Raw genomic sequence first — 14562 nt, forward strand, 5'->3', positions numbered from 1 at the left:
TTCTGGCTCTGACCTCTCAGACTGATTCGGGCTCTGTCCTCTCAGACTGATTCTGGCTCTGACTTCTTATACTAATTCTGGCTCTGACTTCTCAGACTGATTCTGGCTCTGACCTCTCAGTCTGATTCCGGCTCTGACCTCTCAGACTGATTCTGGCTCTGACCTCTCAGACTGATTCTGGCTCTGACCTCTAAGACTGATTCTGGCTCTGATCTCTCATACTGAATCTGGCTCTGACCTCTCATAATAATTCTGACTCTTACCTCTCAGACTGATTCTGGCTCTGACGTCTCATACTGCTTCTGGCTCTGACCTCTTAGACTGATTCCGGCTCTGACCTCTCAGACTTATTCTGGCTCTGACCTCTCACACTGATTCTGGCTCTGACCTCTCATACTTATTCTGGCTATGACCTCTCAGACTGATTCTGGCTCGGACCTCTCAGACTGATTCTGGCTCGGACCTCTCAGACTGATTCTGGCTCTGACCTCTCAGACTGATTCTGGCTCTGACCTCTCAGTCTGATTCCGGACTTTGACCTCTCATACTGCTTCTGGCTCAGACCTCTCGTACCGATTCTATCTCTGACCTCTCAGACTGATTCTGGCTCTGTACTCTCAGACTGATTCTGGCTCTGACCTCTTATACTAATTCTGGCTCTGACCTCTCAGACTGATTCTGGCTCTGACCTCTCAGTCTGATTCCAGCTCTGACCTCTCAGACTGATTCTGGCTCTGACCTCTCAGACTGATTCTGGCTCTGACCTCTCAGACTGATTCTGGCTCTGATCTCTCATACTGAATCTGGCTCTGACCTCTCATAATAATTCTGGCTCTTACCTCTCAGACTGATTCTGGCTCTGACGTCTCATACTGCTTCTGGCTCTGACCTCTTAGACTGATTCCGGCTCTGACCTCTCAGACTTATTCTGGCTCTGACCTCTCACACTGATTCTGGCTCTGACCTCTCATACTTATTCTGGCTCTGACCTCTCATACTGATTCTGGCTCGGACCTCTCAGACTGATTCTGGCTCTGACCTCTCAGACTGATTCTGGCTCTGACCTCTCAGTCTGATTCTGGCTCTGACGTCTAATACTACTTCTGGCTCTGACTTCTCAGACTGATTCTGGCTCTGACCTCTCATACTATTTCTGGCTCTGACCTCTCATACTGATTCTGGCTCTGACCACTCAGACTGATTCTGGCTCTGACCTCTCATACTGATTCTGGCTCTGACCTCTCATACTGATTTTGGCTCTGACCTCTCAGACTGATTCTAGCTCTGACCTCTCAGACTGAATCTCGCTCTGACCTCTCATATTGATTTTGGCTCTGACCTCTCATACTAATTCTGGCTCTGACCTCTTAGACTGATTCTGGCTCTGACGTCTCATACTGCTTCTGGCTCTGACCTCTCAGACTGATTCTGGCTCTGACGTCTCATACTGCTTCTGGCTCTGACCTCTCAGACTGATTCTGGCTCTGACCTCTCAGACTGATTCTGGCTCTGATCTCTCATACTGAATCTGGCTCTGACCTCTCATAATAATTCTGGCTCTTACCTCTAAGACTGATTCTGGCTCTGACGTCTCATACTGCTTCTGGCTCTGACCTCTCAGACTGATTCTGTCTCTGACCTCTCAGACTTATTCTGGCTCTGTCCTCTCATACTGATTCTGGCTCTGACCTCTCATACTTATTCTGGCTCTGACCTCTCAGACTGATTCTAGCTCTGACCTCTCAGACTGAATCTCGCTCTGACCTCTCATATTGATTCTGGCTCTGACCTCTCATACTAATTCTGGCTCTGACCTCTCAGACTGATTCCGGCTCTGACCTCTCAGACTTTTTCTGGCTCTGACCTCTCAGACTGATTCTGGCTCTGACCTCTCATACTGATTCTGGCTCTGAGGACTCAGACTTATTCTGTCTCTGACCTCTCATACTGATTCTGACTCTGACGTCTCATACTGCTTCTTGCTCTGACCTCTCAGACTGATTCCGGCTCTGACCTCTCAGTCTGATTCCGGCTCTGACCTCTCAGACTGATTCGGGCTCTGACCTCTCAGACTGATTCTGGCTCTGATCTCTCATACTGAATCTGGCTCTGACCTCTCATAATAATTCTGGCTCTTACCTCTAAGACTGATTCTGGCTCTGACGTCTCATACTGCTTCTGGCTCTGACCTCTCAGACTGATTCTGGCTCTGACCTCTCAGACTTGTTCTGGCTCTGACCTCTCATACTGATTCTGGCTCTGACCTCTCATACTTATTCTTGCTCTGACCTCTCAGACTGATTCTGGCTCTGACCTCTCAGACTGATTCTGGCTCTGACCTCTCAGACTGATACTGGCTCTGACTTCTCAGTCTGATTCTGGCTCTGACGTCTAATACTACTTCTGGCTCTGACTTCTCAGACTGATTCTGGCTCTGACCCCTCATACTATTTCTGGCTCTGACCTCTCATACTGATTCTGGCTCTGACCACTCAGACTGATTCTGGCTCTGACCTCTCAGTCTGATTCTGGCTCTGACGTCTAATTCTACTTCTGGCTCTGACTTCTCAGACTGATTCTGGCTCTGACCTCTCAGACTTATTCTGGCTCTGACCTCTCACACTGATTCTGGCTCTGACCTCTCATACTTATTCTGGCTCTGACCTCTCATACTGATTCTGGCTCGGACCTCTCAGACTGATTCTGGCTCTGACCTCTCAGACTGATTCTGGCTCTGACCTCTCAGTCTGATTCTGGCTCTGACGTCTAATACTACTTCTGGCTCTGACTTCTCAGACTGATTCTGGCTCTGACCTCTCATACTATTTCTGGCTCTGACCTCTCATACTGATTCTGGCTCTGACCACTCAGACTGATTCTGGCTCTGACCTCTCATACTGATTCTGGCTCTGACCTCTCATACTGATTCTGGCTCTGACCTCTCAGACTGATTCTAGCTCTGACCTCTCAGACTGAATCTCGCTCTGACCTCTCATATTGATTTTGGCTCTGACCTCTCATACTAATTCTGGCTCTGACCTCTTAGACTGATTCTGGCTCTGACGTCTCATACTGCTTCTGGCTCTGACCTCTCAGACTGATTCTGGCTCTGACGTCTCATACTGCTCCTGGCTCTGACCTCTCAGACTGATTCTGGCTCTGACCTCTCAGACTGATTCTGGCTCTGATCTCTCATACTGAATCTGGCTCTGACCTCTCATAATAATTCTGGCTCTTACCTCTAAGACTGATTCTGGCTCTGACGTCTCATACTGCTTCTGGCTCTGACCTCTCAGACTGATTCTGTCTCTGACCTCTCAGACTTATTCTGGCTCTGTCCTCTCATACTGATTCTGGCTCTGACCTCTCATACTTATTCTGGCTCTGACCTCTCAGACTGATTCTAGCTCTGACCTCTCAGACTGAATCTCGCTCTGACCTCTCATATTGATTCTGGCTCTGACCTCTCATACTAATTCTGGCTCTGACCTCTCAGACTGATTCCGGCTCTGACCTCTCAGACTTTTTCTGGCTCTGACCTCTCAGACTGATTCTGGCTCTGACCTCTCATACTGATTCTGGCTCTGAGGACTCAGACTTATTCTGTCTCTGACCTCTCATACTGATTCTGACTCTGACGTCTCATACTGCTTCTTGCTCTGACCTCTCAGACTGATTCCGGCTCTGACCTATCAGTCTGATTCCGGCTCTGACCTCTCAGACTGATTCGGGCTCTGACCTCTCAGACTGATTCTGGCTCTGATCTCTCATACTGAATCTGGCTCTGACCTCTCATAATAATTCTGGCTCTTACCTCTAAGACTGATTCTGGCTCTGACGTCTCATACTGCTTCTGGCTCTGACCTCTCAGACTGATTCTGGCTCTGACCTCTCAGACTTGTTCTGGCTCTGACCTCTCATACTGATTCTGGCTCTGACCTCTCATACTTATTCTTGCTCTGACCTCTCAGACTGATTCTGGCTCTGACCTCTCAGACTGATTCTGGCTCTGACCTCTCAGACTGATACTGGCTCTGACTTCTCAGTCTGATTCTGGCTCTGACGTCTAATACTACTTCTGGCTCTGACTTCTCAGACTGATTCTGGCTCTGACCCCTCATACTATTTCTGGCTCTGACCTCTCATACTGATTCTGGCTCTGACCACTCAGACTGATTCTGGCTCTGACCTCTCAGTCTGATTCTGGCTCTGACGTCTAATTCTACTTCTGGCTCTGACTTCTCAGACTGATTCTGGCTCTGACCTCTCATACTATTTCTGGCTCTGACCTCTCAGTCTGATTTTGGCTCTGACCTCTCACACTGATTATGGCTCTGACCTCTCAGACTGATTCTGTCTCTGATCTCTCATACTGATTCTAGCTCTGACCTCTCATATTGCTTCTGGCTCTGACCTCTCATACTGATTCCGGCTCTGTTTTCTCAGACTGATTCTGGCTCTGACCTCTCAGAATAATTCTGACTCTTACCTCTCATACTAATTCTGGCTCTGACCGCTCATGCTGATTTCGGCTCTGACCTCTCAGTCTGATTCCGGCTCTGACCTCTCATACTGATTCTGGCTCTGATCTCTCATTCTGATTCTGGCTCTAACCTCTCATATTGATCCTGGCTCTGACCTCTCAGACTGATTCTGGCTCTGACGTCTCATACTCATTCTGGCTGTAACCTCTCAGACTGATTCTGGTTCTGATCTCATGCTGATTTTTGCTCTGACCTTTTATACTGCTTCTGGCTCTGACCTCTCAGACTGCTTCTGGCTCTAACGTTTCATACTGCTTCTGGCTCTGACCTCTCAGACTGATTCTGGCTCTGACCTCTCAGTCTGATTCCGGCTCTGACCTCTCAGACTGATTCTGACTCTGACCTATCAGACTGATTCTGGCTCTGATCTCTCATATTGATTCTGGCTCTGACATCTCATACTTCTTTTGGCTCTGACCTTTTTAGACTAGTTTTGGCTCTGACCTCTCTGACTGCTTCTGGCTCTGACGTGTCATACTGCTTCTTACTCTGACCTCTTAGACTGATTCTGGCTCTGACCTCTCAGACTGATTTTGGCTCTGAACTCTCAGACTGATTCTATCTATGATCTCTCAAACTGATTCTGGTTCTGACTTCTCAGACTGATTCTGGCCGTGACCTCTCAGACTGCTTCTGGCTTTGACCTCTCATACTGATTCCAGTTTTGACCTTTTATACAGATTCTCGCTCTGACCTCTCACACTGATTATGGCTCTGACCTCTCAGACTGATTCTTGATCTGATCTCTTATACTGATTCTGGTTCTGACCTCTCATATTGCTTCTGGCTCTGACCTCTCAGACTAATTCTGACTCTGACCTCTCATACTGATTCTGGCTCTGACCTCTCATACTGATTTCGGCTCTGACCTCTCAGTCTGATTCCGGCTCTGACCTCTCACACTGATTCTGGCTCTGACCGCTCCGACTGATTCTGGCCCTAACGTCTAATACTACTTCTGGCTCTGACTTCTCAGACTGATTCTGGTTCTGAACTCTTAGACTGATTCTGGCTCTGACCTCTCAGACTGATTCTGGCTCTGATCTCTCAGACTGATTCTTGCTCTGACCTCTCAGACTGATTCTGGCTCTGATCTCTCAGACTGATTCCTGCTCTGACTTCTCATACTGATTCTGGCTCTGAACTCTCAGACTGATTCTGGCTCTGACCTCTCATACTGATTCTGGCTCTGACCTCTCATACTGATTCTGGCTCTTACCTCTCAGACTGATTCTGGCTCTGACCTCTCAGACTGATTGTGGCTCTGAACTCTCAGACTGATTCTATCTCTGATCTCTCATACTGATTCTGGTTCTGACCTCTTAAACTGCATCTGGGTCTGACCTCTCAGACTGATTCTGGTTCTGACTTCTCAGACTGATTCTGGCCGTGACCTCTCAGACTGCTTCTGGCTTTGACCTCTCATACTGATTCCAGTTTTGACCTTTTATACAGATTCTCACTCTGACCTCTCACACTGATTATGGCTCTGACCTCTCAGACTGATTCTTGATCTGATCTCTTATACTGATTCTGGTTCTGACCTCTCATATTGCTTCTGCCTCTGACCTCTCAGACTAATTCTGACTCTGACCTCTCATACTGATTCTGGCTCTCACCTCTCATACTGATATCGGCTCTGACCTCTCAGTCTGATTCCGGCTCTGACCTCTCATACTGATTCCGGCTCTGACCTCTCAGACTGATTCTGGCTCTGACCGCTCCGACTAATTCTGGCCCTAACGTCTAATACTACTTCTGGCTCTGACTTCTCAGACTGATTCTGGTTCTGAACTCTCAGACTGATTTTGGCTCTGACCTCTCAGACTGATTCTGGCTCTGATCTCTCAGACTGATTCTGGCTCTGACCTCTCAGACTGATTCTGGCTCTGATCTCTCAGACTGATTCCTGCTCTGACTTCTCATACTGATTCTGGCTCTGACCTCTCAGACTGATTCTGGCTCTGACCTCTCATACTGATTCTGGCTCTGACCTCTCATACTGATTCTGGCTCTTACCTATCAGACTGATTCTGACTCTGACCTCTCAGACTGATTGTGGCTCTGACCTCTCATACTAATTCTTGCTCTAACCTCTCAGATGGATTCTTGCCCTGACCTCTCATACTGATTCTGGCTCTGACCTCTCAAACTGTTACTGGCTCTGACCTCATACTAATTCTGGCTCTGACCTCTCAGACTGATTCTGGCTCTGACGTCTCATACTTCTTCTGGCTCTGACCTCTCAGACTGATTCCAGCTCTGACCTCTCAGTCTGATTCCGGCTCTGACATCTCATACTGATTCCGGCTCTGACCTCTCATACTGATTCCGGCTCTGACCTCTCATACTGATTCTGGCTCTGATCTCTGATATTGATTCTGGCGTTGATCTCTCATATTGATTCTGGCTCTGACCTCCCAGGTTGATTCTTGCTCTGATCTCTCAGTCTGATTCTGGCTCTGACCTCTCATACTGATTCTGGCTCTGACCTCTCATACTGATTCTAGATCTGTCCTCTCATACTGATTCCGGCTCTGACCTCTCAGACTGCTTCTGGCTCTGACATCTCATACTTCTTCTGGCTTTGACCTCTCAGACTGATTCTGGCTCTGACCTCTCAGACTGATTCTGACTCTGACCTCTCAAACTAATTCTGGCTCTGACCTCTCATACTAATTCTGGCTCTGACCTCTCAAACTGATTCTGGCTCTGACCTCTCAGACTGATTCTGGCTCTGACCTCTCAGACTGATTCTGGCTCTGACCTCTCATACTGATTCTGACTCTGACCTCTCATACTGATTCTGGCTCTGACCTCTCAGTCTGATTCCGGACTTTGACCTCTCATACTGCTTCTGGCTCAGACCTCTCGTACCGATTCTGGCTCTGACCTCTCAGACTGATTCTGCCTCTGTCCTCTCAGACTGATTCTGGCTCTGACCTCTTATACTAATTCTGGCTCTGACCTCTCAGACTGATTCTGGCTCTGACCTCTCAGTCTTATTCCGGCTCTGACCTCTCAGACTGATTCTGGCTCTGACCTCTCAGACTGATTCTGGCTCTGACCTCTCAGACTGATTTTGGCTCTGATCTCTCATACTGAATCTGGCTCTGACCTCTCATAATAATTCTGGCTCTTACCTCTCAGACTGATTCTGGCTCTGACGTCTCATACTGCTTCTGGCTCTGACCTCTTAGACTGATTCTGGCTCTGACCTCTCAGACTTATTCTGGCTCTGACCTCTCACACTGATTCTGGCTCTGACCTCTCATACTTATTCTGGCTCTGACCTCTCAGACTGATTCTGGCTCGGACCTCTCAGACTGATTCTGGCTCTGACCTCTCAGACTGATTCTGGCTCTGACCTCTCAGTCTGATTCCAGACTTTGACCTCTCATACTGCTTCTGGCTCAGACCTCTCGTACCGATTCTGGCTCTGACCTCTCAGACTGATTCTGGCTCTGTCCTCTCAGACTGATTCTGGCTCTGACCTCTTATACTAATTCTGGCTCTGACCTCTCAGACTGATTCTGGCTCTGACCTCTCAGTCTGATTCCAGCTCTGACCTCTCAGACTGATTCTGGCTCTGACCTCTCAGACTGATTCTGGCTCTGACCTCTCAGACTGATTCTGGCTCTGATCTCTCATACTGAATCTGGCTCTGACCTCTCATAATAATTCTGGCTCTTACCTCTCAGACTGATTCTGGCTCTGACGTCTCATACTGCTTCTGGCTCTGACCTCTTAGACTGATTCCGGCTCTGACCTCTCAGACTTATTCTGGCTCTGACCTCTCACACTGATTCTGGCTCTGACCTCTCATACTTATTCTGGCTCTGACCTCTCAGACTGATTCCTGCTCTGACCTCTCAGACTGATTCTGGCTCTGACCTCTCAGACTGATTCTGGCTCTGACCTCTCAGTCTGATTCTGGCTCTGACGTCTAATACTACTTCTGGCTCTGACTTCTCAGACTGATTCTGGCTCTGACCTCTCATACTATTTCTGGCTCTGACCTCTCATACTGATTCTGGCTCTGACCACTCAGACTGATTCTGGCTCTGACCTCTCAGTCTGATTCTGGCTCTGACGACTAATACTACTTCTGGCTCTGACTTCTCAGACTGATTCTGGCTCTGACCTCTCATACTATTTCTGGCTCTGACCTCTCATACTGATTCTGGCTCTGACCACTCCGACTGATTCTAGCTCTGACCTCTCAGTCTGATTTTGGCTCTGTCCTCTCATACTGATTCTGGCTCTGACCTCTCATACTGATTCTGGCTCTGACCTCTCAGACTGATTCTAGCTCTGACCTCTCAGACTGAATCTCGCACTGACCTCTCATATTGATTTTGGCTCTGACCTCTCGTACTAATTTTGGCTCTGACCTCTTAGACTGATTCTGGCTCTGTCGTCTCATACTGCTTCTGGCTCAGACCTCTCAGACTGATTCCGGCTCGGACCTCTCAGACTTATTCTGGCTCTGACCTCTCAGACTGATTCTGGCTCTGACCTCTCATACTGATTCTGGCTCTGAGGACTCAGACTTATTCTGTCTCTGACCTCTCATACTGATTCTGACTCTGACGTCTCATACTGCTTCTTGCTCTGACCTCTCAGACTGATTCCGGCTCTGACCTCTCAGTCTGATTCCGGCTCTGACCTCTCAGACTGATTCGGGCTCTGACCTCTCAGACTGATTCTGGCTCTGATCTCTCATACTGAATCTGGCTCTGACCTCTCATAATAATTTTGGCTCTTACCTCTAAGACTGATTCTGGCTCTGACGTCTCATACTGCTTCTGGCTCTGACCTCTCAGACTGATTCTGGCTCTGACCTCTCAGACTTATTCTGGCTCTGACCTCTCATACTGATTCTGGCTCTGACCTCTCATACTTATTCTGGCTCTGACCTCTCAGACTGATTCTGGCTCTGACCTCTCAGACTGATTCTGGCTCTAACCTCTAAGACTGATTCTGGCTCTGACCTCTCAGACTGATTCTGGCTCTGACTTCTCAGTCTGATTCTGGCTCTGACGTCTAATACTACTTCTGGCTCTGACTTCTCAGACTGATTCTGGCTCTGACCTCTCATACTATTTCTGGCTCTGACCTCTCATACTGATTCTGGCTCTGACCACTCAGACTGATTCTAGCTCTGACCTCTCAGTCTGATTTTGGCTCTGTCCTCTCATACTGATTCTGGCTCTGACCTCTCATACTGATTCTGGCTCTGACCTCTCAGACTGATTCTAGCTCTGACCTCTCATACTAATTTTGACTCTGACCTCTTAGACTGATTCTGGCTCTGTCGTCTCATACTGCTTCTGGCTCTGACCTCTCAAAATGATTCCGGCTCTGACCTCTCAGACTTATTCTGGCTCTGATCTCTCAGACTGATTCTGGCTCTGACCTCTCATACTGATTCTGGCTCTGAGGACTCAGACTTATTCTGTCTCTGACCTCTCATACTGATTCTGACTCTGACGTCTCATACTGCTTCTTGCTCTGACCTCTCAGACTGATTCCGGCTCTGACCTCTCAGTCTGATTCCGGCTCTGACCTCTCAGACTGATTCGGGCTCTGACCTCTCAGACTGATTCTGGCTCTGATCTCTCATACTGAATCTGGCTCTGACCTCTCATAATAATTGTGGCTCTTACCTCTAAGACTGATTCTGGCTCTGACCTCTCAGACTGATTCTGGCTCTGACCTCTCAGACTTATTCTGGCTCTGACCTCTCATACTGATTCTGGCTCTGACCTCTCAGACTGATTCTGGCTCTGACCTCTCAGACTGATTCTGGCTCTGATCTCTCATACTGAATCTGGCTCTGACCTCTCATAATAATTGTGGCTCTTACCTCTAAGACTGATTCTGGCTCTGACCTCTCAGACTGATTCTGGCTCTGACCTCTCATACTTATTCTGGCTCTGACCTCTCATACTTATTCTGGCTCTGACTTCTCAGTCTGATTCTGGCTCTGACGTCTAATACTACTTCTGGCTCTGACTTCTCAGACTGATTCTGGCTCTGACCCCTCATACTATTTCTGGCTCTGACCTCTCATACTGATTCTGGCTCTGACCACTCAGACTGATTCTGGCTCTGACCTCTCAGTCTGATTCTGGCTCTGACGTCTAATACTACTTCTGGCTCTGACCTCTCATACTATTTCTGGCTCTGACCTCTCATACTGATTCTGGCTCTGACCACTCAGACTGATTCTGGATCTGACCCCTCAGTCTGATTTTGGCTCTGACCTCTCATTCTTATTCTGGCTCTGACCTCTCATACTGATTCTGGCTCTGACCTCTCAGACTGATTCTAGCTCTGACCTCTCAGACTGAATCTCGCTCTGACCTCTCATATTGATTCTGGCTCTGACCTCTCATACTAATTCCGGCTCTGACCTCTCATACTGATTCTGGCTCTGACCTCTCAAAATGCTTCTGGCTCTGACATCTCATACTTCTTCTGGCTCTGACCTCTTAGACTGATTTTGGCTCTGATCTCCCAAACTGATTCTAGCTCTGATCTCTCATACTGATTCTTGCTCTCATCTCTCAGACTGATTCTGGCTCTGATCTCTCATACTGATTCTGGCTCTGACCTCTCAGACTGATTCTGGCTCTGACCTCTCAGACTGATTCTGGCTCTGATCTCTCAGACTGATTCTGACTCTGATCTCTCAGACTGATTCTGGCTCTGATCTCTCATACTGTTTCTGGCTCTGACCTCTCAAACTGCTTCTAGGTCTGACCTCTCAGACTGATTCTGGCTCTGACCTCTCAGACTGATTCTGGCCATGACCTCTCAGACTGCTTCTGGCTCTGACCTCTCACACTGCCTCTGGCTCTGTCCTCTCATACTGATTCCAGTTTTGACCTTTTATACTGCTTCTCGCTCTGACCTCTCACACTGATTATGGCTCTGACCTCTCAGACTGAATCTGTCTCTGATCTCTCATACTGATTCTGGCTCTGACCTCTCATATTGCTTCTGGCTCTGACCTCTCATACTGATTCCGGCTCTGACCTCTCAGACTGATTCTGGCTCTGACCTCTCAGACTGATTCTGGCTCTGACCTCTCAGACTGATTCTGGCTCTGACCTCTCAGACTGATTCTGGCTCTAACATCTCATACTGCTTCTGGCTCTGAACTCTCAGACTGATTCCGGCTCTGACCTCTCAGTCTGATTCCGGCACTGACCTCTCAGTCTGATTACGGCTCTGACCTCTCATACTGATTCAGGCTCTGACCTCTCATACTGATTCCGGCTCTGATCTCTGATATTAATTCTGGCTCTGATCTCTTATATTGATTCTGGCTCTGACCACTCATACTGCTTCTGGCTATGACCTCTCATACTAATTCTGGCTCTGACCTCTCAGACTTATTCTGGCTCTGATGTCTCATACTGCTTCTGGCTCTGACCTCACAGACTGATTCTGGCTCTGACCTCTCAGTCTGATTCCGGCTCTGACGTCTCAGACTGATTGTGGTTCTGACCTCTCAGACTGCTTCTGGCTCTGATGTCTCATACTGCTTCTGGCTCTGACCTCTCATACTGATTCTGGCTCTGACCTCTCAGACTGATTCTGGCTCTGACCTCTCATACTGATTCTGACTCTGACCTCTCAGACTGATTCTGGCTCTGACCTCTCAGTCTGTTTCCGGCTCTGACTTCTCAGACTGATTCTGGCTCTGAACTCTCAGGCTGCTTCTGGCTCTGACCTCTTATACTGATTCCGGCTCTGACCTTTCATACTGCTTCTGGCTCTGATCTCTCATACTAATTCTGGCTCTGACCTCTCATACTGATTCCAGTTTTGACCTTTCATACTACTTCTGGCTCTGACCTCTCAGGCTGATTCTGGCTCTGACCTCTCAGACTGATTCTGGCTCTGACCTCTCAAACTGATTCTGGCTCTGACCTCTCAAACTGATTCTGGCTCTGACCTCTCACACTGATTCTGGCTCTGTCCTCTCAGACTGATTCTGGCTCTGACCTCTCATACTAAGTCTGGCTCTGACCTCTCAGACTAATTCTGGCTCTGACATCTCATACTGCTTCTGGCTCTGACCTCTCAGACTGATTCCAGCTCTGACCTCTCAAACTTATTCTGGCTCTGACCTCTCAGTCTGATTCTGGCTCTGACCTCTCATACTGATTCTGGATCTGACCTTTCATACTGATTCTGGCTCTGACCTCTCAGACTGATTTTGGCTCTGAGCTCTCAGTCTGATTCTGGCTCTGACTTCTCAGACTGATTCTGGCCGTGACCTCTCAGACTGCTTCTGGCTTTGACCTCTGATACTGATTCCAGTTTTGACCTTTTATACTGCTTCTCGCTCTGACCTCTCACACTGATTATGGCTCTGACCTCTCAGACTGATTCTTGATCTGATCTCTTATACTGATTCCGGCTCTGACCTCTCATACTGCTTCTGGCTCTGACCTCTCAGACTAATTCTGACTCTGACCTCTCATACTGATTCTGGCTCTGACCTCTCATACTGATTTCGGCTCTGACCTCTCAGTCTGATTCCGGCTCTGACCTCTCAGTCTGATTCCGGCTCTGACCTCTCATACTGATTCTGGCTCTGACCTCTCAGACTGATTCTGGCTCTGACCTCTTAGACTGCTTCTGGCTCTGACGTCTAATACTACTTCTGGCTCTGACTTCTCAGACTGATTCTGGTTCTGAACTCTCAGACTGATTCTGTCTCTCATCTCTCAGACTGATTCTGGCTCTGACCTCTCATACTGATTCCGGCTCTGACCTTTCATACTGATTCTGGCTCTGATCTCACACTGATTCTGGCTCTGACCTCTCAGACTGCTTCTGGCTCTGACATCTCATACTTCTTCTGGCTCTGACCTCTTAGACTAATTTTGGCTCTAACTTCTCTGACTGCTTCTGGCTCTGACGTGTCATGCTGCTTCTAACTCTGACCTCTTAGATTGATTCTGGCTCTGACCTCTCAGACTAATTCTGGCTCTGATCTCCCATACTGATTCTGGCTCTCATCTCTCAGACTGATTCTGGCTCTGATCTCTTATACTGATTCTGGCCGTGACCTCTCAGACTGCTTCTGGCTTCGACCTCTCATACTGATTCCAGTTTTGACCTTTTATACTGCTTCTCGCTCTGACCTCTCACACTGATTATGGCTCTGACCTCTCAGACTGATTCTTGATCTGATCTCTTATACTGATTCTGGCTCTGACCTCTCATATTGCTTCTGGCTCTGACCTCTCATACTGATTCTGGCTCTGACCTCTCATACTGATTTCTGCTCTGACCTCTCAGTCTGATTCCGGCTCTGACCTCTCAGTCTGATTCCGACTCTGACCTCTCATACTAATTCTGGCTCTGACCTCTCAGACTGATTCTGGCTCTGACCTATCAGACTGATTCTGGCCCTAACGTCTAATACTACTTCTGGCTCTGACTTCTCAGACTGATTCTGGTTCTGAACTCTCAGACTGATTCTGGCTCTCATCTCTCAGACTGATTCTGGCTCTGACCTCTCAGACTGATTCTGGCTCTGATCTCTCAGACTGATTCTGGCTCTGACCTCTCAGACTGATTCTGGCTCTGATCTCTCAGACTGATTCTGGCTCTGATCTCTCATACTGATTCTGGCTCTGACCTCTCAGACTGATTCTGGCTCTGACGTCTCAGACTGATTCTGGCCGTGACCTCTCAGACTGCTTCTGGCTCTGACCTCTCATACTGCCTCTGGCTTTGTCCTCTCATACTGATTCCAGTTTTGACCTTTTATACTGTTTCTCGCTCTGACCTCTCACACTGATTATGGCTCTGACCTCTCAGACTGATTCTGTCTCTGATCTCTCATACTGATTCTGGCTCTGACCTCTCATATTGCTTCTGGCTCTGACCTCTCATACTGATTCCGGCTCTGTTTTCTCAGACTGATTCTGGCTCTGACCTCTCAGAATAATTCTGACTCTGACCTCTCATACTAATTCTGGCTCTGACC

Source organism: Leptodactylus fuscus, chromosome 2 (genome assembly GCF_031893055.1).
Source record: "Leptodactylus fuscus isolate aLepFus1 chromosome 2, aLepFus1.hap2, whole genome shotgun sequence".
Taxonomy (NCBI): domain Eukaryota; kingdom Metazoa; phylum Chordata; class Amphibia; order Anura; family Leptodactylidae; genus Leptodactylus; species Leptodactylus fuscus.